We start from the raw sequence: 24,691 nt of genomic DNA on the forward strand, positions 1-24,691 counted from the left end.
CAGATATATAAACAATATCCACTTCAACTGTATAGACAAAATAGTATTGAAATATTTGACTGCAAACTTAATTTTTAGCAAGTGTTACAACTAACCCCCTGCCTGTTACAATTAACCCCACCTATGGGGTAAGTTGTAACGTTTGCACTTCTGTCACGTTTGGTGTAATTGTCCAAGAATGGTAAGTACTAGAAACAAACTTCAAATGTTCATTTGTTGCAGAGATGTGTGTGTTGCTTGTGTAAAAATATAATGAATCAAACTCAAATATTTTTTGAATGATTGAGCCAAAACCAAAAAGCGTTAGGTTGTAACCTGCTCTCCCCTACAGTTTAAGTTCAGTGCATACGTTCATTCCCACACATAAAAATAACCATTTCAGTAAGCTCAGTAAGTAATAAGAATCATTATATGTGCTCAGATTAGGGTTTGATGGGTAACCCGAGGTACAGAAACACAAGGGCAAGCACACAGAAAAGCATCCCCATGTACACCAAAGGTTATTTAGTGCAGGTGTATTATCGGGATACCTTGAGTTTGCCCTTTACCTCCCACATGGTATTACTAAATCGACTGAGCCAACCAGAATGTATTTTGAAGCTCAATTTCTGTACCATACATTTTACATTTTGTGTTTTTCTCTTTTGCCACTTTAAATCTGTTGGCCTGCCACCTACATTCAATCTGTATTTTCTCTGAATACTGACTCGTACCCTTCAGCTATATAGTTGTTCTTTAAATTTTCACATTCGCCATCAGCCATCTTTGGAGCTTGGAAAGATTAAAAGATTTTCACATTCGGAATTTCAATTCTGCTTTTTTATCTCAAGCGTTGCAGCTGGAGTGGAAGAAAAAGCGACTTGTTCTTTACCTTAAGGCTTAAAATCACATCACGGGCTAAAATATGTAGAGCTGAAAGCTTATTTGGCTGTTTTGTTTGTGTTTGTTAATAGCCCTAAGGACCCAAACATTTATGCATGCTTGTCTTGTCTGGTGGTAAAACTTTCTTCTGTTTAGGTTGTAATTTGCCTATTTGTTTTTTTGAAAAACAATGACAACACACCTCAGTGAAAGAGAAAAATAAATGTGGAACCATTACCAGCATTGCATGTTTCTTATTATGTTGTGAAATCAGTTATTTATCACACACTGAAACAATTAATGCTTGCGTAATAGAATAGTTGTTCAAAGATTGATAATCGGTAAATCATGTCAAGTAGATCAAAAATAACGGATAATGCAGAACCAATGACATTTTTGATCTGTAAGTCAAAAGGTGATGTAAAGCTGTGCTTACATTGGACGTCCCTGAGACATGTGGATTTTGTTCACCGAGTATCTAAGGTTTATATAAAACTGAATCTCTGCAGAGAACAAAAAGACGTTTCCATTGTTGGCTTTCTCTACTTTTAATTGCCAACATTGTCAGATGTGTTTTGCGCTCTATGCACAATGGCCATGCACCAGCAGTTCCATTAAACCCTGCACAGATCAGTTCTCTCTGAAGGGAGATAAGCCTGCTGCATTTCAACTGTTAAGAAGTATGTTTTCTTGCTGGCCTATCAAGCATTTCTACATCAGAACTAAATAAACAGATTGGTGGGTTACCTCATAATAGACTGAATGTGTTTGGCTTTTATGAATAGTGTTGCCTTTCAGCATAAGCCATAGATTGACTCTGGTTTGAATTATTATATGTGACTACAGATTGCGGATGTCACATTATTGAATCAGCACTAAATGTCTAATAATGTGTGTTGAGCACCTATTATGTTGCTAAAAACTACTTTTTTGTGTTTCTGCTGTAATACAATGTGTTCGTATGGTTTGTGGTTAAAAAAATACATTATTTTCCATATACCCCATGCTGGTGTTGGTTAAGTATAACTTTGGGATTTGTACATTTGCATATCGTTAACACGTACTAACACACACTTACACACCAAAGGAGATGTAAAAGCTTGAATCAAATAATAGGTGCTATGAACAATAAAGAATGAAAAGACTGCAATCAGACAAAATATTCCAAGAAGGAAGATAAAGTACATACATTATACTAAAACTGAGTCTGTTTTGATTTTTAAGCTGTCGGATAAACCAGTTTACCTGTGATTTTATTTTTGAAATTTTGTGACTTTTTCTCATTTTATGGCCATGAACATGCATGCAAAGTTTGGACATGCTGATATGTTTTGAAGGGTACCAAAATAATTTTTTAACGATTTTGAGGTTCGTGGGTCAATTTGACCCGCATTATTTTTCCAAAGCAACTGTATAGTCTTAAATTAAACATATATTTTCAGTGTTTGTTGGTATATTGGTGTTTTACTATTCTGAAATCGGGGTAAAAATGCTTCTTCTCACTCTTAAACTTTTACAGACACAGATGGTAAAAGTGAGCTATCATTTCTATTTACAATGTAAATGAAATACAACTAAAGTTACCGTTTTCTTCCAGACATTTTGTCACTTTTTCTCAATTAGGGCCATGAACATGCATGCAAAGTTAGGATACACTGATGTGTTTTTTTAGCACAAATAATGATTTTTGTTACGATTTTGATGTTCGCGGGTCAATTTGACCCATATTTGTTTGTTGAAAGGCAACTGTATAGACCCAAATTAAATACATTTATTGTATTTATAGTATAAAGTGAGCTTTTCCTTACTATTTTCAGTACTGATAAAGACTTCCTCAGACACAGAAAAGTAAATGTGAACTATCATTTCTATTTTCAGTGTATATGAAATACTATGTAAAGCAGATTAATTCAGACCCACAGAAAATCCAGAGGTGAATACAGGTGATGCCAGCTGTGCCCCACAAAACATGACACCAAAATAAGCATCATTTGTGTAAAATGTAAGAAGTCAGAAAGCACAAGCTTGTTAACAGAGTTTTTTTGAAGTTGTACAATGATCTTCAAGAACAAAAGATGAGCCTATTTAGAAAAAGAAAAGCTTAATTTCATTCCACATCAATATTAAATTGTTCATTTAGGACAGGGGTGTCCAAAGTCGGTCCTGGAGGGCCTGTGTCCTGCAGAGTTTAGCTAAAACTTCCCTCAACACACCTGCCTCAAAGTATCTAGTCTGCTTTGTAAGACCTTGATTAGCTGGATCAGGTGTGTTTGATTAGGGTTGGAATAAAACTATGCAGAGACACCGGACCTCCAGGAGCAGGAGTGGACACCCCTGATTTAGGATGTTTTAAACATAGGTATGTTAAAAAAAAAACATGTTGAATTAAAATTTTAAATGTTAAATGTTGCAACAGTTTTTGTTGAAACAAACATGTTAAAAATTGTGGTTAAAACCATACTTTTTAATTTTAAGTGTTTGTAATGTGTGACAATGACTGATACTAAAATGGTTTTTCATGATGTGATATTTAAGGAATTGCATTGAACTCCATCAAAATCGTCACAAAAATCGAACACAATACAAGGGTTAAACACGAATGCTGATTATGTTTCTTACTTTTGCATGCAGAACGGTATATTCTGTGCACATTTTTACTTAAACCATAAAGAAGACACAGCCGAGATTATTACTGCTGTATTTTTCTCATTCGTAATTCTTATTCTTATGAAAGCTTTTTTGAAATCTTAATATGGTGTCTTCGCTTCAAGATGAAGACTCTCTGTCCTCTTTTAAACGTCTCGGTAAACAGTGGTAGCCAGACAGTGGAAAATCTTGAGCTCATTTGCCCACACCATTTGCCAAGCGTTCTTATGTTTCTTGGAGAATAATAATGGATAACCTGCATTTAATTTGGTGCCTTTGCTCCTCTGACTTGTTGAGGAAACTGGACGTGCAGCTAGCCTGGTTTATGCTAAGCCAGAACATCTGGGTCTCTCATCAATCCACTGAAACTGAAACCGAGCACTCTTCAGAGCACAGGGAAAATGAGAAGGGGAGACACGCCTGGATTGCTTCAGATCCCAAATCAGGTCCGCCTTGCAGTAGAGTCGTCATTAGCCAAGGGTGTGCCTGATTCTGGATATTATTCATAGATTTGATGGTAAACATGTGTTTACTCTAGTGTGCACACCTCTAAGGCGTTGCAATTAATGCTTAAGTCTGAAATTAATTGGAAGGGAAGGGAACATACGCTGTCGCCATAGCTCAGTGCCTCTGTCAATCATGCTGCTTAGAGCAGATATGCTGGTGTAACCAACAGAGCTCCAAAACAGATACAGACTCTTTTCACTTTCAACTTGAAGCCGTTATGGTATATTACAATCTGGATACTATCCACTGTGGTGGCAGCCAAGTTTTCTGCTGGGTGTTTGTCAGATAATCTATCTTTTTGATGGCCTGGAGCGTAATGTCCTTGCAGAAGACCTGATATACAGCAAGAAATGCTTGAATAGTATTTCACCACATCTGCTTGACATGAACATTTTCCACACAGGGTAAGACCTGAGGTTTACTGCTTTATCGGCATGTTGGTCACGTGCGGTAAGAGCCCGTTTTGTTAGTTCCTTAAGATAACAGAGAGGATTTATTTTAAGATTTAAATTACCTTTTCACTTTCGGACCAGATACTGTTTCTCTCCCTTATTAGATTCCTCCCCTTCTTTTGTTTTTCATTGGTGCTTATCCACAGCAGTGTGTGAAGCCACTGGCCCTGTTCCAGGAACAGGCGGTGTGCGCTTCTGTCAACAGTAAATAGCCGTATGGATTAAGGGTTAAGGTTGCAAAACCTTTACTGTGATATAGAAAGGTTTCCGCAGGAGGTCTTGAACTTGAGAGTGAGATAAAAGCTTGTTCGCTCTGTGTTTCACTGCCTTGCGAAAGTGAACTCTCGTCTTCTGCTTGTAATGATCAGGAATGGATGGCCTGACTGACAGAAGCAGGAATCAATTTTAGTCAGCCTTGGCTCTGCTTGCATCCTAACGTAATGGCCCGCAATAAAGCCCTGATGACTAAGTGGATTTAGAAGTGATGGTTGTGGATGAAGAAACTTTCATCCACTAGAAACTTTAGCTCCATTTACACCCCATTGTGATTTGTTGCAGCAAAATTCTTGTCGCAGTGAACAGTACTTGGGTACAGAGACAACTAGAAATGCTGTAAAAATGAAGGCACACTCAACAAAAATGTAAACAGCAGGGTATAAGGGGTCCAGGGCGCACCTGTGCCCAAAATGCTGTGATAGGCTCCATCCCTCTTGCGACCCTGCAGAGGATAAGAATGGATATATGGAGGAGTGTATAGAAGCTGGTGATAGTAAAATCTTCTAAACATACACACTCTGGGTTACTTTCAACCCAGCGTTGGGTCAAAAAGGGACGAACCTAGCCCGTTTGTAATGTAACCATGCTTGGTTGTTTCAACCCCAAATGCTGGGGAGTTTTAACTCATTGTTGGGTCAAATATAAAAAAAATTCCGGGTTAATTTGTTCCTGTTTGTCCCACCCTGCTGAAAAAAAACAGCATACCAGCAAGACCAGCATATGTTGTGTTTTAGTGCTGGTTTGCTAGTGAACACCAGCTCAACCAGCATTAGCACGAGCAAAACCAGCACCAAACCAGCATTAGCACCAGCTAAACCAACACCAAACCAGCATTAGCACCAGCATCCCATGCTGGTCATACCAGCAAGACCAGCATATGTTGTGTTTTGGTGCTGGAATGCTGGGGACCATCAGCTAAACCCGCATCAAACCAGCATAGACCCCATACTGGTCCATGCTGTTTTTTTCAGCAGGGCAGCCGTGTGTTGAAAATGACCCAGCATTTATTAGAGTGTCTCTAGCTGCTCTATATCTAAATAATACCACTTCTGATTAAACTTTTGACCACAAACACTTGAAGTTTACTACACCGCCCACCTGGGGCCTCATTTATAAAATGCTGCGTAAAAACCATCCTAAATTTCATCTTACGATCATTTAACAAAAATGCGTACGTGTGATTCATAAACCGAACGTACGCGCACAAAACGCGCGTACCCCTTTCAAATCTATAAATCAGAAATGAACTTGAACTTGTGCGCGCAGCCGAGCAGTTTCAGATATTCGCCTTTAAATGATGCGTAATTAATGTCAGACATATAAAAAGCGCTTGTCAATGTTTAAACCCAATTTCAAACAGCAAGAATGGCGTATATTTCCAAAACCCTGCAGCAATCAGACAAGCAAAAGTGCGTACGTCTCCTCAGACCCTGACGTGGCGCTAAGCACTTTTCCACGTCAAAGACGGTTTTTATAAATATGGAATTTGCCGTGGATTTTCGCCTACGCACACTTTACGATCAAATCTGTGCATACGCAGGCTTTATAAATGAGGCCCCTGGTTTTTATTACTGTCACAGTAATGAACAAATGCTGGGTTGTTTCAATCCATGGTGGGGTCAAATATGGACCAACCCAACCGCTGGTTTGAAATTAGCCTAGAACTTCTGTTAATTTTAACCCAACTATTGGGTTTGACAATATTTGCTTTGAAACAACCCAACATCTGCGTGTTGAGCCACTGCAGTGCTCAAAGCATCAGGGAATTGAGTTTGTGTCTGGCAGGAACTGGGCAGTCTGGAAATAAGCCAGTATGTGGTTTGTGTCGTGTCTGACGTGAGTGTATATTCTCTATCAGCATGGCGAGGAGAGATACACTTTATCATCACATTGGCCTCTCCGAGTGTTAAGTCAGCACAGCTGTGAGAATCATTAGCGTGCCTGAAGAAGATTCCACTCAGACATGATATGAATCCAAACTTCACTTACTTCTCTTTACAAGGATTATATCATGATCATTTGTGAGTGTATGACCTGATTGTAGATTACTGGATAAGGTTGTGATCATGGGAATGTTTCCTTGTTTTGGGACACTGGTGACATTTAATATGTGTTAACGTAGTGTAAAAAGAAAGCCACAAGAAGTTATGAGATGTATTACAGACAACTAAGCCTTATGATGACTAAGCAGCAGATCACACAGGACCCGCTTTTAACGGTTATAGACGCACTTGCCTTTATTTTATTGACTTCAGAAAAGAGCACTGCTAGGCAACCACTGAGGCAGCTGTCCTGTCAATCAAATATTAAAGCGTGAACCCTCTTGAAACTTTGGTTTGCTGTCATATTAGCAACTTTAAAGGGGACATTCCATGAAAATCTGACTTTTTTCATGTTTAAGTGCTATAATTGGGTCCCCAATGCTTTTATTAACCTAGAAATTGTGAATAAGATCAACCCAGTACCTTAGTTTTGGTAAACCATTCTCTGCAAGCATGTGAAAAAACATGTAAGTGAAATTGGGCTCCCCAGGTGATGTCAGAAGGGGATAATACTGCCCCTTAATGACGTCAGGGCGCTTTTCCGTTCAGAGTTTAGACGCTCAGAGTGCTCCTGCAAAAACGCGTGGCATGACAGGCAGCAAAAACGCAAGCCTTTCGGCACAAATAAACAGCGCAAGTAATAGTGTTGTTAGGTTCTTGAACAAATCGTTCTTTTGAGCCAGTTCTCAGGAAGTAACTGGTCGAGATGGTTCACAAATCGAACTGAATCGAACTTTAGTTTTGGGCATATGTTCTGGGTTCATGACGCAGGACGCAGAGCCGAAATAGCAAGTCGAACAAAAAAAGAACCGAACGAAGTTTGTCGATGATTGCCGAGGTGAGGATTACCGATGATTCTGACGGATGACTTGCTGACACTACGTGTGAATCACAGAGGATTTGAACGAGTCTGATACTGTATGCGAAGTTTCTTGTTTTATTAGTTTCTTGATATGCTTGTTTTATTAAAAGCTTTAGTTTTAGTAGGATTTATTGTGCATGCAAATCATATTGTAGTTGTTTAAGGAAGACAAATGAGTTTAAAAGACAAGTTTATTTATTCTTTATACTTACACATCCGCAATTGTGCATCAGTGTCTTTTAGGAATCTTATTCAAGTTGTAGGCTACACTGTTAGATGTCGCTGTAGATTTAGCAGCACTGTACTGTAAAAATCCACAGTACTATACTGTATGTGTACATTACAGTACAGTACTGCAGTTCATAATGCATTCTGGGTAAATTTGTTTGAGCGGGAAAATTTTACAGTATATTTTGGTCTTGATGTAACCTTGCTGTAGCCATTGCTGTAATGTGCCAGGTGTACTTGCAATAATCAGTGAAAGTGCGCCAACGTCAAATCACACAGACAGAGGGAGAGCACAACTCTTGGCTGCAGCTGAAGGAGGACGATTGATTTCTGTCAGTTCGGTAAGTTTGAAATATTTCTGTTTCATGAAAACTTCATTTTTAGTTTAAGAATGTTGTCAATAGTTTGTCACAATATTGTTTTAAACGTGCAATGAGAGAGAAAAACGGTCGCCAACAAAGTTTCAATCTCCCTCAGAAAGTAAGCTAACGTAAACGTTACACACAGATGTCTACCGCTGCTTTAACTCGCTTTACACCTTTTTAAATGAATATAGGGTTGTTTTAACTAAATTATGACGGTTTGGTGAGTTTATATTGTGTTGAAAGTGTGGTGACAATGAAACTATTTTTAACGAAATGGACAAAGACCACCCGCCAGTGCGATCTTGCGGTCCCAGCATAATGGTCGTTTATCTCGGCGTTTCATCCGTTCAGTTAGCGTCAGAGAAAAGTATTAAGTTCGACTGTTTGGCAAGGCTGACTCGTGGTTGTAAACAGATAGGACTTGACACCCCGTACACAGCATAGTACCGAACTACTCCACAGAAGTGAAAACAAGAAACCTCATATTTAACTGGATACATGCATCGAACTCATCGCAGCTTTAACTTCGACCAAATATAATTCAGACCTGGGCTCATCTTAATGTCAGATGAACGAAAGGGATTGCCGCGCTTATTGTTGTTGTTATTATATTACGGTATATCAGAAAAAGCAGAGAATATCTTCTCTTAAGCGTTTTACACGCCCAGTAAGTTGTCCAATACATTTTTATGGCATATTGTTTCCACCACTTCAGATGCATTACACGCTGTATATAAGTTTCCAAAACACATCAAATCAATGCACGAAAAGAGAATGGGCTCCGCATTTACGTACCTTTGTCTTCTCGTCTCTGTCATCTCATCCTTCATCTCTTGATGTAAAAATAGTCCATTATAACATCGTGTAGGAAACTGGCATCACCAGGATTGCTCAGATTTAGGCGATCATGTTTATCTTTAAAGTGAGCAGCTAGCTACTAACTTGTTAAAAAACTTTGCGTGAAATAGTGTTACACCGCAGCCGTCCGGGTAAAACATTAAAGGGACAGTCTTTTTACCTTGTCACTATAAATCGCTATTTTCTGCACTAAACGAGACATTTTCAGAGATTTTCTGTAGACAAGATGTTATAGAATAATAATTTAAAAAAGACTTATTTAGATATTTATATATAATATATAATATAACAACTAATATATATATATATATATATATATATATATATATATATATATATATATATATATATATATATATATATATATATATATATATTTGTTTTACAACTGACTTAACACTTACAGTAATGTTTTATTTGTTAGCATAGCATGATATTAGATTTAAACACTTAATACATTTTTAAATCAATCACTTTGTCTCTGCACAATGAACATTATCAAATATTATTAATGTTGTAAAATATATTGTTCATTGTTAGTTCATATTAGCTAAGGCATTACCAAATGTTAAGGAATAAACTCTTATAGTAAAGTGTTACTAAATTTTCTTTTACCATTTCCTTCACAATGTCTACTTATTTCTATGGCTAACAGATTTTGTAACATTTGTCTTTTTTACAGTCTTACCATTGCTTGTAAGCTGGATTGGGTAAGATGGATCATCTTTAAAGGCACCAGGCAAGTACATGATGTACAGTTACAAGTCATGTATTTTTTCGACTGCAATATTAAATGCTTTCACGTCACATGTAAAAGTACACAGGAATGTGCTGATCACTTTTTATTTGTAGTTTACATGAGTGTCATTGCACTTTTCAGGAGTTAAGGCAGATGTGGAGGCACAATGGGTGACACCAGACACACACCAAGCACATTATGTTCGGTAAGTTTGCACTTTACCACTACAGTTTCTTTAAATACCCATGTATACACTCATTCACAATTCCCACACACAACACTGTAACACGACCATACACAACATGTACACAATTGTCTTAGTTTGCCATGTAGAAATATACAAACAGAAATATTCAGACTTTGGTTATAAGAAATGTAATTTAATAATTGTATTTATTTAGCAGAGGTGTCCCTGGACTTTATTGACAAAAGATTTTGTTTTCAGAATAAAAAGTTGTGTCCAAATCAGTAACAATTTTACTTTCTGTTCAGGACATTCAATCATGACATGATCCATGTGGATGCTGTCCATTGAGGAAAGAGTTTGTTCCGAGGTAAGTGAATCTTCTGTATTTTAATGTAATTAGGTGTGGAACAGTAGAATAAGAGCAAAAGGTTTCAGAATAGGGGTAATTTCAAGGCTGAGTTAAATTTTTTAAGAATCTTTTTCTATCTTATATTTGTTGACTTAATGTTTATGATATTTCTAACAGGTTTCTGGATAGAATTAATTCCAAAGATGGGAAAAAATGCACATCCAGACAAGGAGCAAGCAAAAAGACAAGGAACTTGGTGCAGAGAAAAGCTGTGGCCATTAACCCCCATGTGAACAGCTTCATGCAGTCCCTGATTGAGTTCGAATGGACGACTTCAAAGTAAAGGCCACTGTGGTCTGTCTGCCAGTTTAATGCATTTATTTTTAGTGTTAAATGAAATTTAAGTAGAATATTTAAAACTATGGGCCAGTGTTCTTTTTACCACAGTGAAATGTTACCTTTTAGTCGATGATGGACTTTAAACTGAAAACTTCAAACTATGGAACAGTGTTCTATTTGCCAGAGTTAAATATGTTACAGCAGGGGTCTCCAAACTTGTTTATACTTGTTGATTTTATTTTATGTTACTTGATTATATGTTTATTATTGTTTAAAATCTTGTTTTAAATGTTTTGTTTCAATTAAATGTTTTTTTAAATAAAATTTTGATACAAACATTGCTTGGATTGCCTTTTAATTCATTATGTCATGTCAAGGATAGCATTTTTACCATATTAATAACTATAGATTTAAACCTAAATCTCTATCTATTTTATATAATATTATTGTATTAACTGTAATAAGTAATAAATAGTATTTATGGGTCAATATAGACATTACAGTAAATTACTGTAAAAATAGACTACTGTAATAAAATATTGTAAAATTACAGTACAGTACTGCTTTGTAACTATACAGTACTAGTTTGTGTACTGTAAAATGGTATTACAGTACAGTACTGTAAACCCAAAATACAGTAACTTACTGGCAACCGTGCTGCCAGTACCGTACTGTAAAAATACAGGGAAATCGTTAACAGTGTAGTCAAAACTGGTATCTGGCATTTACAATCCGTGATTGAAACTGTGACCACAAACATTACTAACTTGTGAATGAAAGGCAATAAATCAGTTATGCCTTCACAAAAACAACTTTTTATTTGAATGTTTTAATGTGTTGACACAAACGACTTTATTTGAATGTTTTATTGATAGTATCAATGTCATTTCTTGATGACGTCAGGAACCGTTGAATCGGCTGTTTGAACCAGTTCAATGAGCCGAACTGTCCGAAAAGAGCCGGTTCGCGGAAATGAATCAGACTTTGCATCACTAGCAAATAACGCTCACTGCACATAGTAAACCATTAAAAAAGCACCTCCCACTGCAATAATTGCGTTCTGGTGATCCACCCCTAAAGCGCAGTGCTTGAGTTTTGCACCACTAGTGGCACCAAACGAAAATTCAAAAATAATGTAACTGGTTCCAAAACATTCATACTATCAGCTGGACAGTCAGACTCCAAACGTATTCCATTGGTTGAGCCTTAAACTTGTGTCGGCTGGTATAATATGATAAATGACGGTAACCACACAGTTAAAGGTACCTACTGACTTCCATAGTAGGAAAAACATATACTATGAAAGTTAATAGGTGCCATTACCTGTGTCTTACCAGCTTCTTTTGTGTTCAATAGAATAATGAAAATTAAAAAAGTTTTAAAACAACATGAGGGTGTGTAAATAATAACAGAATTTTCCTTTTTAAAGTGAACTATCCCTTCAAAACATAACAATCAAAACATATACATACTGTAAGCACAAGCTGTTGAAATGCATACACAGTATCACTCAATTGTTATCAATGGTTTATGTATAGTTAATACTAAACTGGGATTTAACGCAAAAAAAGACACACAACACCTTTAAAAACACTTCTACTTCTGAACGCATACACGTATGCATTGCAGGTGGTTAGACGAGCACAATGACAACAAAAGCTCTTGTCAGGCAACATCCTGGGCTCCATCACCCTGTCCCTGTGGACCACTGTCTCTAAATATTCATGGCTCAGGTTTACAGGCAATGTGTGAAATGCAGCACGATGCTAATTGGCTCCCGCCTGCGTGTTTGGGTGTGTGTGATGTGGGAACGCGGTGAGGCAGGCTGTTTAATATTCAGAGCAGTGATGGCTGGAGGAATGCTTCAGTTCATTCTCGCCATCTGGTCACTTTCACTGTGACTCAGAACTATCACCTCAAGCAAACGCTGCTAGCATTGACATTACACGTACACTTATGTATAGAGGCTCTCTTGCTAAATTTATTGACCTGCCTCACTACCTACTGCATAAATAAACTTCACTCTAATGAAATCTTATGAGCAAATCATGCAAATAGCATTCATGACATAAAACATGAAGAAGATGTGACTTACAGGTGATTGCAATAAGGTGTGCGTTGGCGTGTTGCTAAGTCAATGACGCAGAAGTTTAATAAGCATAAAATATAGCATGCACAGATAAAATTGTGTCAACATTCGCTCTTTATTCTAAGATTCGCTTCTTCGCAAAGGATACATTTGATGGTGCCTTTCGAATTTAGCCAAAGTTATCTTTGTTCCAAAGGCAGACAGTGTTAATACTGTAAGTTGATTTCCTACATAACTATACTGCCTATATTGTACCTTTTGGAACAGTGTCAGGAGAGGCCTAATTAATAGCGGCACCCTGACACCCGCAAATTATTTAAAATATCCCAGAAATCAATTTTTGAGTGTGAAAGACCAAAGAATTTCTAAATGAGCTCTGGAGAGACTGACAGAGCGAGGGCGACAATGCGTAACGTGAGAATGACAAAATGATTGGTCTCCCTTAATGCTAAATAGATCCATCAGGTTTTTCTGTTGGCAGTTTAATGCACCACTGTAATTCATTTACACTTTCGCAGGGCCATACAGAGAATAAAAAAATAAATTAAATACATTTTACCTATATTATTATTTTAAAGGGGCAATTGCATGAAAATGTTAGCATTGGTACTTTGTAGGTGTGAGCAAAAATAGGTCATTGAAATTTGGCTTTCATTATGATGTCATAAGGATATCTTATTAGAATAATACCGCCCCCTTAATCTGCACTATCCAACCACTGCACTGCCATTTAGTGCAGAGAGAAAGAGAGAGAAAAGAAGGACTTGACAGCACAATTGAGTTTGAATTACAACAAACCACCATCATTGTGATCAGTGTTTGCACTTCATCCGCTCATTTGCATTTTAAAAAACACACCCAAAACGACACATTTTTTGCTCAAACCTACAAAGTGGCAATGCTAACATTTTCATGATATGACCCCTTTAAAAATTATAAAATATATACAAATAATTATTTATTTAAAGGTAACAGCTAGAGGTCTTCATGGGTCCACTTAGATCTGAAAACCTGAGGTCCAGCCCAAGACCTGAGCGGGATCAGGTCTATGGGCCCTATTTTAACGATCTAAGCGCATTGTCTAAAGCGCACAGCGCAACGTGTAAATGGGCGTGTCCGAATCCACTTTTGCTAATTTAACGACGGGAAAAATGTTTTTTGCGCCGAGCGCATGGTCGAAAAGGGTAGGTTCTATTGTAATAGGAGTATTTTGGGCGTAACGTGCAGTAAACCAATGAGAGTCACAGCTCTCATCCCCTTTAAAAGCCAGTTGCGCTGGCGTTATGTCTAATCCCTATTTAGATGACGGACTTTGTAAACTGAAAAACTAAGCGGAGGAAGAAGATCCCCAGTTTAAGATTAATGTTAAATAATTATGTTGTTTTTCACTTGTATTGAAATTGTTTTTTTTTTATTAAAACCTTTAAAACCCGTTTTCTTTTAGTCATGGAAGTAAAAAGCAGGCTTGTAATTGCTTTAAATGTATGGCTTTCCAATATCATCAAAAAATAATTTACAAGTATGTAAGATAAGGTTTGTACTCTAAAAATACTTTATTTGAAACAAACAGGAGATAAAGAATTTACAAACGGCTTTCCTCACGTTTCAGCACTTTGGACAGCGGTTTTTTTAAGCAAAGAGTTTTTTTAAGCATTACTTAAAAATGTTTCTCATCTCACCATATCCACAGGTACAGAGTCATCATATACAATAAATCCGTGAGGTAGCATTAAAAAAACATTTAAAAACAGACGCATTTGTTCAAAGCAAAGCATTTATTTACTTACCAGGCTGCAGGTGAAGCAGCTCTTTACGCCTTCTAACGTCTCATAATTAGTCCTCATTTATGTCCAAGAGACTCAATAATAATCTTTTACATTCAATCCTTTAATCTTTCATATTTAAAAGCATTTTTGTGCTGCTGCGCATTCATGTACCTTGTGATAAGCAAACCCGCGTTGTCCTCCCGTGTATAGGCGCATTTTACTAATGCGCTCTTTAAATAACATAAAACACATTGCGCCATTGACTTTAGACTTTAGAGCAGGTTTTTGTTGGTCAATGGCGTAGTCTATTTTAGTTGCCTCAAAATAGCAACGCGCCAATAATGCGCCTGAACACACCTCGTTTTCAGACCAGAACGCCCATGGGCGCAAAAGGTGGCGCAAATGCATTTGCTAATTAAACGACGCGGCGCTAAACGTGAAAATTAGGGTGGAAACTAGCGAAAGACACTTGCGTCGCGCATTGCGCTGCATTGCGCCGTGTGTAAGATAGAGCCCTATAAGTTTTACATGTGCCCCGGACACGGATCGGGTACAATAGTAGCGGCACCGGGTCTTGGGTAATTTAAACTTATTAGGAGCAGTATGCTAGCTGGAGCCATTCACTTCCAGTCTTTATGCTAAGCTAAGCTAAAGGGGGCTGCGTCAGACAGAGTTACAGGACGCACAAAGATGAGAGAGGTATGTAGGGACTTATCTAACTCTGGGGAATACGGTTAATAAGCTCAATTCCCAAAATGTGGGTGTGTTCCTTTAAAGTCCTTGTGTTTGGTGTCTTGTACATCATGGGGTGGTGATGGCGCAGTGGATAAGACACTCGCCTTTGGTGTGAGAGACCTGGGTTCGAATCCACTGTGACACACCATTGTGTCCCTGAGCAAGACACTTAACCCCTAGTTGCTCCAGAGGCGTACGACCTCTGACATATATAGCAACTGTAAGTCGCTTTGGATAAAAGCGTCAGCTAAATGAATAAGTAAGTACAGGTTTGTTCTGTCTGTGAGTATTTTGTTATTGAAAAGATCTAGTCCAGTTTATGTTTGGTCATTGTGTAGTTTTGTGTAGTTTAGTTTATTTAGTGTTTACTCTGTTTTGTTTACCCCCTCATGGGTTTTGTTTTCCTGTCTTTTACCCTGTTTTGTTAATAAAAGTCCTGTGTTCTTATCTACGTCTGCGCTTGGGTTCTTTTCCCGTCCGATTTCTGACAGTCCTTTTCCAACAACCCCCCCCCCCCACCATTTGCCAAGAGCACTTGTGACAACGCCAGGCAGTAGATTAAATTAGGTAGAGACAGACCTGTCAATCAATTTTGAATGCAAATTTTAGTGGTTACCTTGGTGTCGTCATCAGATAACAAATGAAAATAAATAGAGCAAGGGGCCAAATTGTATGCATGGCCAACGAGCTTTCATTCTGTCTGACTTATGCGTGCGTCTGACTGTCCGACACACCGGTGCCATTTACAGGGTCCAGTTGGGCCCAAAAAATTGCCACTAGTTTGAGTCGGACTTGGGTCTAATTTTCGGGTTTGTCTCGGTTCGGGTCTTTCTTTTAAAAAATTATTTATGCTCGTTGGGTTTGGGTAAAAAATTATTTGGGTCATTTCGGGTCGGGTACATTTCTATGGATCGGAGAAGACCTTTAGTAACAGCTCACCCCTAAATTAAAAATGCATATGGTAGCTGCCATTTGACAAACATGTTTTTGTCTGAAACAACGTGAGGAACTGTAGAACAGTTTGTCCGTTTAGAGCTACTGAAACATGACCCGTGGTGTATGTAGATAAAACGGCTCATTCTAAATGCTGCGATCCGAGTCCAAATGCGAATGTTCCCGCAGCACTGATCTGATTTCACACTCGATTCAATCAAACCTTGGTTCGCTTATGTAACCGCACAGCATCACCAACGGGCACATACAAGAGAAAGTAAATATTTGTTTTGGAATGTACAATTCATCAGTTGTCATGGTAATCTAACGCTGTGGAAACAAATGATCAATGTCATTGGCTAAAACGTATGTGCCTGTTACTTTTCTTTCTGGACGAATGCGCACACGAGTCCAAGGTGATTTTACATTCATGCGAACCGAGCCACAGTTCCATTGCAACCAAGCTCAGACCACCTCCTTCAGATAGCCTCTGGTTCGGTTCCCTGGTGTGCCCCAGGCTTCGCATGACAGCTTTCACATTACAAGTGCCCGGTATTGCACTAAACTGCCAGTGTAAAAACAACCTTAAAGTACACGGATGGTCTACTGTTTCTGGTGAAAATGTGAAGTGCAGATCAATGCACACTCTGAAAGCTGATTTTGCCCACAACTCATTGTGAGAGAAAGGGGTATACACAGTGTTTTTTTAACAGCGTTCACTTCCTTTACATGTTAGTATGTCCCAGAACTTGCACCCTCTATTGCATTAAAGAGTATACTTTCCCATAGCAAAAATAGATATACTTTGGGGCATAGTACAAGTAGTGAATTGTATGCAGTTTGTCATACATAAACTAAACCCTCAAGACAGGAGCAGACAGACACCATTTCAACCATACACAAAACCTTATTTCCTCTTTACCCTCCCTTTGTGATTACAACACCACAAATAGATGCTGGTCAGTGATGGGTAAAATTGAGGACATGCGCTCAAACTGTTGTGATGAAGGAACACAATGAAGGGTAAGAGGAGGTGATTAGTTTGCCTGGAGTTTAGTTAGTTAGATGTGAGTCTTTATCAGTCTGGTTTGTTCCAAGAAATAAAATGTAAATAATAGCAGTAATGAATGAAAGGCAAGGGAGACCCAGAGGCATTTTTTCATTTCATAATGAAGTAGGGTAAATAGTAGTGATGTTACGTTCGTGAACGAATCGTTCTTTTTGAACGAATCTTTTAGGTGAACGAATCGTTCTCGTTCACGCCATTCCATTGACTCATATTTCTCGTTCACTGAAATTTCCCTCCCTTCTTGAGGAGCACGGACAAATGAAGCGCGGCTTTCTTTCTGTCTTCAAAGACTGACAAAAGTACGAGCCAATGGCAATCGAATATGAGCTGTGGCCGAGCATATGATTGGCTTAACGTACTGAATGAATTCGCCCTTCACTGACCGAGCCGCTGTTTTGAGTCTGAAAGAATGAGAGATCGCGTTCTTAAACAAGCTGAATGACTGGTACAAGTTACAACCTAATGAACGAGAGGGATCGTACAGAAAGCGAGTGCAATGTAAACAATCTTGTGAAAGAATCATGTGGTTTTATTTTAGTAAAGCTATAGTAACCATGTTTAGGAGGACTATTTACCTTAAAACAAAGGATTATCAAGGTAATTACTGTAGAAAAATGTGGTATTTCTGTTTAATATAGTTTTACTACACACTATCTTGGTCACTTTGGTTACTGTCGTAAAAATAAATTAAATGTGTGGCAGCTGTTGTTCTGTTACCATGAGCCAATCGTCTATATAAGTTTGAGCTGCTGAACGAATCCACCCTTTCACTGAACTTTAACGTTAGTCAGTCATCTGCGTCTGAACGAAGTCTTGAACGACATGACCGAAACTATATGATTCGTGAACGAGGATCTGATGACTGACTGAACCAGAGGAGGCATGCCAATCACTCACAGCACTGGAGTCTTTATTTACAAACAAATCCAGATTAGATGTACTATAAATGTACGTGTGTCTTATATTCTGCAGCTTGATAAAATTATGCTTAGTATTTCATAATTTGAGCTTTATTAAAAACTAATGAGTTTTTGCAAAAAGTCTTTCATTGTCTTATAACACATAATGACACACATCTTCGCCACCTATTGGCGTATTTATGTAAAATTAAGAAATGGTCACTGAACGAATCAGTGAACGAATCTGAACGAATCATTTTGGTGAACGAACTGAAAATGAACGAGTCACCTAAATGAACGAAAATTTCCATCACTAGTAAATAGGGAATTGGCATGGTGCGAGTGCAACTTAAAAAGGATGAGAGAAGAGACTCTCTTATTGGTTTATTGCATGTTACGCCCAGAACACACTCATTACGAAAATAGGAACAACCCGTTTAGACTGTGAGCTAGGCGCACAAACCATTTTTCCCATCGTTAAATTAACAAAATAGGATTCGGACACGCCCTTTTAGACCATGCGCTTAGATCAGTAAAATAGGGCCCAAGGTCTGTTTACACACAGAGAGAGCTACCCAAATGAGCTGCTCTGAGAAACAGCCAATCAGTGCAGAGCTCAACATTATCATTCATGACCCTATCAAATAAGGTTATAATACATTATTTCATTCTAGGGACAAATCCTAGGGTTGTAAATGGACATGTAAAACCATTTCTGGATAATTTTTGCACTTAATAAAGCCACATGCCTTCTATGTAGAGAGCACTTTAACATATTGTATTAATGCATTCTTTGGCACCTTTAAGTAATACTGTGGTTGAAATAAAAATATTTATTGTGGTGTCAAAATTCATGTGAAGACATTATAGCAGAATGCATAGTAATTAGTAATGTCAAGTCAACTATTTATTCTTTCTTATGCAACCTGTAATATGTAAAAAATATCTAATATGTAGTGTTTCAAGGCGTTTGTTGACCTGTAAATATGGATTTATTGTGCATTAAATTTATATGCACATATATTACTATGGTTTCAGACAATTAAAGTCTTTAAGCTTGTGTACAACGATCAAATCCCAGAAGCCATCTAGAGGTTTGCTTTCCTCATCCACGTGTAAGTGCACAAGTGCTCAGCCTGGGAAGATTTGATATGTGATAGTTTACCTTCACCCAAGGCTCAGTCTTGCAGATAGTGTCAACAGACAAGGGCAACAGATGGAGAGAACGGACAGATGAGAGGAGGGCTAGGAAAGGGGGAAGGGTAAAGAAGAGAATGTTTTGCAGTGAAGCAGATCATCAGGTTAGTGACCTTTGGTGGGATGTATGAATATTGTAGGTAGATCAGGGTGTCCAAACTTGGTCCTGGAGAGTTGGTGTCCTGCAGAGATAAGCTTCAGCCCTAATCAAATACATCTGAAGAAGCTAATTAAGGTCTTACTAAGCATACTAGAAACTTACAGTCATGTATGCTGAGGTAAGTTGGAGCTAAACTCTGCAGGGTACTGTCCCTCCAGAACCAAGTTTGGTGACCCCTGCACTAAATGATGCAAAACAATTCAGCTTTGGTCGAGGATGTCACCTACCAGTTGCTTTTGGCTGACGTCTGAAGCTCTTCTGTCAGAGGTCTTAAACCAGGGCTAGTCAACTACAGGACTGGAGGGCGGCTGTCCTGAAGAGTTTAGCTTCAACCCTAAACCAACATGCCTGAAAAAACTAACCAAAGTAAAAACTCTGTAGGACACTGGCTCTCCAGGACAAGAATTGACAGTGACTGGGCAAAAATAAGCAGACGTTTAGGGTTTTTTGTGCTCCAGTTTGCCTTCACATCCTCAGTTTGGCAATAGTCAGTCACAGTTTGTTCATTTTAGAATGTTGTCAGTGACCAGATGCTTGTTTGTTTATGATTCAGAGCTTTTGTTGCAGAATTAAAAGAAAAAGGGGGTGATGAGATTCGGTATTGTAGTGTGCCCCTTACAAAAATGAACCATGTTTTTTGTGGTAAGAGTGTACTAATCATGTTTCCCTTTTGAGGGAACTTCATGCTGCGTCAGAGAGCTGATGCTATGGAAACGCCTACAGCGTGAAGGCGGAAGCCAGAGAACCTTATGCTGCGTTCCAGGCAACCTGTAACCCGTAACTCATGACTTCAAAACCACGACTCATGACTCTGAACTGGGAGTACATCGATCTACTACGAGTTCACGGGTGGGAAGTCACGGGTTGGACTGCCGTTCCAATGCACTTTCACCGGTAGAAGGTTGTAAAAACACGAGTTACAGGCTGCCTGGAACGCATAGGGTCGTGAGTCGTGGTTTTGAAGTCGTAACTCACGGGTTTAAAAACCTGCCTGGAACGCAGCATTAAATAAGACAGAATGGAACACACAATTTATCTGGCATATGCCGAAGCGGGTGTACAGGTACGCAGGAAGTATGGCAGGGAAACACAGCGTCTCATTTCCCTTTTCAAGGAACAAGGGTTATATACGTAACCCGAGACATTTTTAGCTGTATCGATTACTATTAGCAAAACTGGTGGTTTATTTTGTATGATTATTTTGTAGTAACCATTTTGCTACAGCAAGCATGCTTTTTTGGTTTGATCTGTAAACCATGGTTAATTTTCGCGAGGGGCACTTGGCTTAACAACAAGCAGTGGGCGAGAGAAAAAGTGTGCAGCTGACAGAATGACTGCACAAAACAGTAAGACTGCAGAAAGAAAAGGATCATGGGTAAAAGACTGTAGGAAGAGAGCCAAGAAACACAAGGAGTTGACATACATTGCTTGCTTCTTTGTCTTAGGTGTCCGCAAACACAATCGCTCACATTTGTCTTCATTAACAGTTGAGAGAGAGGTTCTGTTCTGACAGTAGCAGGCCGGCTGTCTACAGACTCTCAGAACCGCCAGAACACTGTGCGGACTAGACACACTAATCAGCTTTGCATTCTTGTAATGACCTAATGATTTCATTCACATGACAAATCACATACTGTAAGCTTCTTGTTTGTAATAAAAGGCAGAGAGCAGAGATGATTCATTTAGCATTCACCTAAAATGATACCAAAACTGCTCAAAGCTAAATGTCTAGACATGTTGTTACCTAAGTGCAACGTAGAAAGGGGAGCTCAAGGATTTTCCCTAGTTGGTTGATGTCATACGGTGTTGACCCAAGGAAAACATTTTTGTAAATAAAACCTAAACCAACCACAAACCTCAAATAACCATAACTGGACCCTAAAATCAGAGGGAAATGATAAGTGAAAAAAATGGCCTAGAACAGTGTTTCCCAATCCTGGTCCTCGAGTACCCCCTTCCAGAAGGTTATAGATGTCTCCTTATCTAACATACCTGAGTTTACTCAACAGCTTGTAGGGCAGACATGTTATCCATTCTGGAAGGAGACTGAATCAGGTGTTTTAAATGAGGAGACATCTAAAACTTTCTGGAAGGGGGTACTCAAGGACCAGGATTGGGAAACACTGGTCTAGAAGAAGCTAATCCTGGTTGTAAGCTTAGACTTCAAACAAACAGTAAACTTATTTCTGAAATCTGATTGGTTGATTGAAATGTTGTCCCAGAGTCAACATAATGTTGCCTTGAGGACATCAACCACTTTGCAAAATCAGCAGAGCCGCTAAAGGACACTGAAAGAAGTTCATAGCGAATGTCTATCAATTAATTATTTATTTAAGACGCAAACATCTATGACTACTATCTATTTTATCTATCATAGGGAGAATCAATTGGCATCTCCAGTTCAACCAATTTGCATGTCTTTGGACTGTGGAGAGAACCTGAATTACCCAGAGTTGATCCACGCTGACACGGAGAACATGCAAATTCCACACAGAAAGACCTCCCGACCCAAGGCTTGAGTATCTATTAGGTGGAAATTGTGGGGCATTGAGATGAAACTGGATCAACCAAAGCTCTCGGCATCTTCTCTGAAAGTGGCATGGCTTTGGATGCCAGTCACACCGCTCTTTTTCATTTTTAACACAGGAAATATAATCAGATTAAAGCACTGCCTCTCTGTCGACACCTTCTCATTTTTCTTGCTTTTTTAGCTACGCTGAGCTTTTTGGTTTTGAGCTTCTATGTTGCTTTATATTTGTTGGCCATTTATTTTACATTTGTTGCAAATTGCAGTGAGAAGATTTGTAGGGAATTTTTTCACAATCCGAATCATTCTGCATCCATATTTACATGTATGCTTTAAACAACATTATTATCATTGCAAAGCCCTTTATTGACTGAACTCATGAAGAATTGAGAGAGTTAGGGTTAGACTTCAACTTTAATTTTAGCTTTGAGGGATAATTATTTCTAGGGATCTTATAGATGTACAGTATTGGTATCATGCTGACTATCCATTCCCATCTCAATTGCCACTTAGCAGCACTAAAAAGATTACAGGGAACAGATCAGGGCTGAGCTTCACTGGATCTTAACCAATGCTCCAGCTACTCCAGCAAGAATTACATTCTGTAATACATACCGAGGGATTCTCCGGGTTTTCATCTCACTAATGGGATTAGGATAATGTAAAGGTGCGCATGTTTTAGAGAAACAGTGTGGGACAGACTAGAGAAAGGCTTTAGAAACCGAAATCAAAAGAACTGCTTGTTTGTCATCCCAGCTCTCCTGTGCAAATGATTGTGCCTTTTCTCAGACGCTACTGTTGTCGCTTAGTGTCAGTACACATGTTCCCTATTGAATGTAATGGAGAGTCTTTGTGTGTTGCCAGTGTGCTTAAAGCGCGCAAGCACTCTGTGTTCTCCTCTGTCGCTGGTTGAGTGAGGTCTAGTCATATGCTGAGTATTCTTTATAGTTCCTCTGACTCTGTTTAGGACGAGCAGATGGAGAATTGCTTTCCTTTGTTCGGCTGCTGTGACGCATTCGGCATATTGTTCAGTTAAGTAGCCGTATTCACAAGAAGCTGCAGATACGAGCGCTGATTCCGAGCTACTTTTGCTTTGCTTGAGGCCAGATTATGTTGCATTATGGATGTTAATTCCTGGTAGTAAAACTGTGGTAAAGGTCTGAGCGCAGTTGCTTTAGTTTTTAAATACAAACTTTTTAAAAGCATCTGCTGGCTAACTAGATCTTGATTGAGCATTTTATGGCCCTCATTGTGGCGATGGTGTCTTTGCAACAGACTTCTATAAAGCCCGCCTCTCATTTCCACTGTGTGTGAAGAAACCGTGGTTAAGTGGTGCGTTGCCATTATTAGGAAGAGTTTACGTCAGCCTATGAGTGATATTGCGGTTGTGACCTCATTTCCATTAAATTGGAGTGTTGGTGCTAGTCTGCTAGTTTTTTCATAGCTCTGCTCTACTGGTATAGCTCAGTGACATGTATGGCAAACAGTAAAACAAGAAGGAAATGTCCACAGAAACGAGAAGAGACCAAAAGCTTAAAGGGACATCTCCACTTTTTTAAAATATGCCAATTTTTCAGCTCCCCTAGGGTTAAACAATTGATTTTTACCGTTTTGGAATCCATTCAGCTGATCTGCGGGTCTGGCGGTACCACTTTTAGCATAGCTTAGCATAAACCATTGAATCTGATTAGACCATTAGCATAACCAAAGAGTTTTGATATTTTTCCTATTTATAACTTGACTCTTCTGTAGTTACATTGTGTACTAATGAAAGTTACCGAGGGCCGCTGCGTATTACCATTGCGCCTGCTGCACCCATGGAATGGCAACAAAGTATTTGATTATTATGCTGGAATGAGAGTATAGTTCCTAGGCATATCGGCCTAGAAAATTGCAACTTTAAATTTCTGTCGTTCTTAGTACTCAATTTCCAACTCCATCCTGACTGTATAGACAGCTGTGGACAACTCTGGGCCGGATCTGTACCGAATCCACGCCAAAGTCAGCACCTCTGGTACAGATCTGGCACAAATTGTCTGCTGTCTTGCTTCATTTTGCACATGTATAAGACACATACCGCTGTAAATCACTCCATTGTAGCAAATGCCTGAATACAGTCTGTAAGTGTCATTTAGCATGCACATTACATTGTGCCATAAACCTGATGTTTAATGCAGACTGGAGGTTGAGCATATTATTTGTTTGTCCCGAAACATTAAATGCATAATGGATGGGTTATTGTGGAGTATTGATTTACTGTACAGTAGTCATAAATTAATCTTTGGTGTTGGTGAGAATATTTGCCAATGTATATCATGCTGTGCAAAGCATTTTTTTATCTGGCTTCTGCACAGAATGCATGTGGGTACATCTAGACGCTGCCGGGTGGAAACCTTATCTTTATACTTTGTCATTTATATTTTTTATACTATTTACAACCCTTTCCATCTGTCTGTGGGTTTTGCCTAATTAAATGTTTATGCACTCTAAAATATCTGGGTTATTTTTAACCCATGCTGAGTAAATATTGGACAGAACACATGCTGAGTTAAAAATGATCCAATGTTGAGTTGTTGTAATGTAACCATGGGTAATAATAACCCCG

The 24,691-nt window shown here is 38.7% G+C and overlaps 1 protein-coding gene across 3 annotated transcripts in view; it reads left to right on the forward strand.

The window, feature by feature from the left end:
- The window catches only part of enox1 (ecto-NOX disulfide-thiol exchanger 1), a 158,448-nt gene that overhangs the window by 42,068 nt on the left and 91,689 nt on the right, over nucleotides 1-24,691 (forward strand). Inside the window, exon 1 of one of the 3 annotated variants that reach the window (XM_065293017.2) lies at nucleotides 4,278-4,418. The exons of the other annotated variants lie outside the window; for them this stretch is intronic. The gene's annotated coding sequence lies outside the window, so the exon portion shown is untranslated. Of the gene's footprint in view, nucleotides 1-4,277; nucleotides 4,419-24,691 lie in introns of those variants that run through there. 3 annotated transcript variants of the gene reach the window in all.

The sequence above is a fragment of the Paramisgurnus dabryanus genome, chromosome 15, assembly GCF_030506205.2.
Source record: "Paramisgurnus dabryanus chromosome 15, PD_genome_1.1, whole genome shotgun sequence".
In the NCBI taxonomy this organism is placed as follows: Eukaryota; Metazoa; Chordata; class Actinopteri; order Cypriniformes; family Cobitidae; genus Paramisgurnus; species Paramisgurnus dabryanus.